At 38.8% G+C, this 3,045-nt stretch overlaps 1 long non-coding RNA gene across 1 annotated transcript; it reads right to left on the bottom strand.

Annotated features, from left to right (window-relative positions):
* LOC130495905 (uncharacterized) lies at positions 1–3,045 on the bottom strand. The gene is made up of 2 exons (XR_008934894.1): positions 2,090–3,045; positions 1–450 (listed from the first exon to the last, which is right to left on the bottom strand). It is a non-coding gene; the product is annotated as an uncharacterized LOC130495905 (long non-coding RNA).

Genomic DNA, 3,045 nt, shown 5'->3' with positions numbered 1-3,045 from the left:
TTAGATTAATGGAAGATATTATTAGGACACTAAACTATGGAACTCTTTTGCCTTACAGACGAAAGAAACTAATTTATATCAATACAAAGAGGTGATAGAAAACTAAAACTGCATGTCATCATTGTCAACCGGGAAATTACGTCTAGGGTAATATCAGTCTTCTCCGCTTCTTCTTCTTCATCTGTAGTGTCTTTGCCATTGATCCCCGACTCAACCTTCCCACTTTTTTTCTTTCTCATCAACTGTCTATTACCTAATATGCTTACTTTTTCTGCAAGTACTTTCTCTCTGTTATTTCAGACACCAACACTTGTTCTTTAGTCCGCCATTGATATCTTCTTGAAATGGAAGCAGCTCATCACGTCTGGGTAAGAGGATATTGTCTAGCAAGATTCCCCCTCTTCCGCAGGAAGAAACGTGAGCTAGAATCATATAATCATGTTACTGGAGCTGTAAGAAAGTAAAATGTATCTCAATTAAACTAAAGCAACTCCATGTTGTTGGGATTGTGAAATCCCGTGTCCCACTCTAAAGCAACTCGGCTTCAAAAGGTGTTCTAAAGAAAATTCGGTCTATCGAAAGGATGATAAAGGAAAGCTTCTTATCGTGGCTATCTACGTTGACGACTTGTTCATTACCGGAGACTCTGCAAAAGAAATCTCAGAGTTTAAGAAGAACATGTCAAAGAACTTTGAGATGTCTGATTTGGATCTTCTAACATACTACCTCGGATTGGAAGTAAGACAAAGCTCAAAGAACATCATGATCAATCAAGAAGCGTATGCGAGGAGAGTATTGGAGGAAGCTGCAATGGACGACTGCAACTCGACATGTATACCCATGGAGTTCGGTCTGCAACTCTCAAAAGGCCTCGACGAACCTGAGATAGATGCTACACTTTATCGAAGGAGAATTGGCTGCCTCAGATATTTTATGCACTCAAGACCAGATATGTGTTACGCAGTGGGCTTCTTGAGTAGATATATGCACTCACCAAGAACGTCTCGCGGCAACGCACTGAAGCAAGTGCTAAGGTACTTAAAGGGAACAGTTGGGTACGGATTATCTTACGAGCAAGGTGGATCAATGAATCTCGTAGGATATAGTGACAGTAGTCACAACACGGATCCGGGCGATGGAAGAAGTACGACAGGTCACTTGTTTTGTCTAGGAGAAATGCCAATCACTTGGTGCTCGCAGAAGCAAGACACGGTGTCTTTAAACTCGTGTGAAGCAGAGTATATGGCGGCAACGGAAGCAGCAAAGCAGGCGGTCTGGATACAAGATTTGATAAGTGAGATTACAGGAAAAGAGATGAGGAAGACGATGATACGAGTGGACAACAAGTCAGCTATCTCATTAGCCAAGATTCCCGTGTTTCACCAAAGAAGCAAGCACATTCACAAGAGGTTCCATTTCATTCGCGAACGAGTGGAGCAAGACGAGATTGATGTGGAACATGTTCCTGGAGACAAGCAGAAAGAAGCCATCCTAACTAAAGCTTTAGCAAGAATCAAGTTCAAAGAGATGAGGGAGCTGATTCAAGTTCAAGACTTAAGCAAAGATGGCTTGAAGCTTAGAATGGAGAATGTTGGATAAGCTTCAAAGATAGCTTAGGAAACAAGTTATTCATAAAAGGAAGTTTGAATAACTAAAAAGGAAAAACTTGATTTAGATTTATGTTAAGTTTCTAGATCACATTGTAATAGGTTAAGCTAAGACCCTATATATAGAGATCTACAATGTAAGATGATCTCAAGAAGTTAAGAGTTTAATAAAACGAAGAAACTGTTTTATTAACAAGCTTTGCACATTCACACAATCGATCCTTAGGCGATTTACATGTTATCCTTTATCATTCTCTTTGTTTTAACTAAAGTAAGTAAGAAAATATTAACCAATCTGGAAGGTGACCAACAGATTCAGGAAGAAACCCCGTAAAGACATTATTACTAATTGCACAATTCCAAAAAGAAAATACTTAATTCGAAAGAAAAGAAAAAGATGAAATATCAAAAAGATTTGAATGAGACAGCTAACAAACAAAAGCACTGCTTCCGGCGAAAGTTAGAACAAAAAAATGACATACCTGTTGTAGCTTAGGAAATCATTGAAGCATTTCAACCACCTAATCTTTTCGGCAGTTGTTGAACACAACCAAAGTTTTCACCCGCGCCAAGCCTAATTAATTCCTTAGTTGATTCAATCTCTTTCTGCTGTTTTTCTCAAGCTGCAATCTCAGTTTCAATCATTCTACCTTTGAGATCACACAAAATGCTTTGGCTTGGCGCGGAGGTGTTATGATAGTTGTTATGAACCCTCTTCTGTTAATGCTCTTCACCGTAAGAAACTTGGTTGATATGCCCTGAACACAATAGGCTTACACAAATGATATTTTCCTAAAGAGCAAACACTACTTTCTAAGAAACTAAGTGATGAAAAAAAAATTCAAATACTCACCCCAATTTTAGTGGACAATATACTTATTCGTGAAAAAAATACACCTAATGATGAGTACATAGATAGGTAGAGTAGTTGATTTCATGTCCAGCATGCAGTATAAAGATAAACTACAACAATCGAGCTAGCTGAGGATTAAGTATCCAAGGCATATTTCCCCTTGAATCAATAGAAGATGAGGAATATATATCACATTACCAACACGTTTAAAGCTAGAAACAGAATGAAAATGACTAAAAGTAACTATATAAAATCAAAGCGTGAATAGCGAGTGAGTGACGTTCATTGACTCCAACATATAAAGTTCTCTCCATTAGAAAGGTTGCTTTTTAGGAAGAACATGAGGCTTTCCTGACGCCATCTCTTCTAGACGACTGAGATCATCTCAGGGTCTCCTTGTTTTGCGCTGTGCAACCTCTGCACGCTTAGGTTTCTCGTTAAGTGATACAACTATTGCAAGAGCCTCAGGTTCCAATGGTAACTATAGCTCTTGAATCTGGTGACGCTTAGGTTGTTGTTGTTGTTGTTCATCAGCTGTTATGTCACTCTGATATGGAGAGTGAAGATCACCCAATGCTCACATCG

This window comes from Raphanus sativus, chromosome 1 (assembly GCF_000801105.2).
Source record: "Raphanus sativus cultivar WK10039 chromosome 1, ASM80110v3, whole genome shotgun sequence".
Taxonomy (NCBI): domain Eukaryota; kingdom Viridiplantae; phylum Streptophyta; class Magnoliopsida; order Brassicales; family Brassicaceae; genus Raphanus; species Raphanus sativus.
Note: the sequence above shows the minus strand (reverse complement) of the source record. Positions and strands in the feature narration are given on the sequence as shown.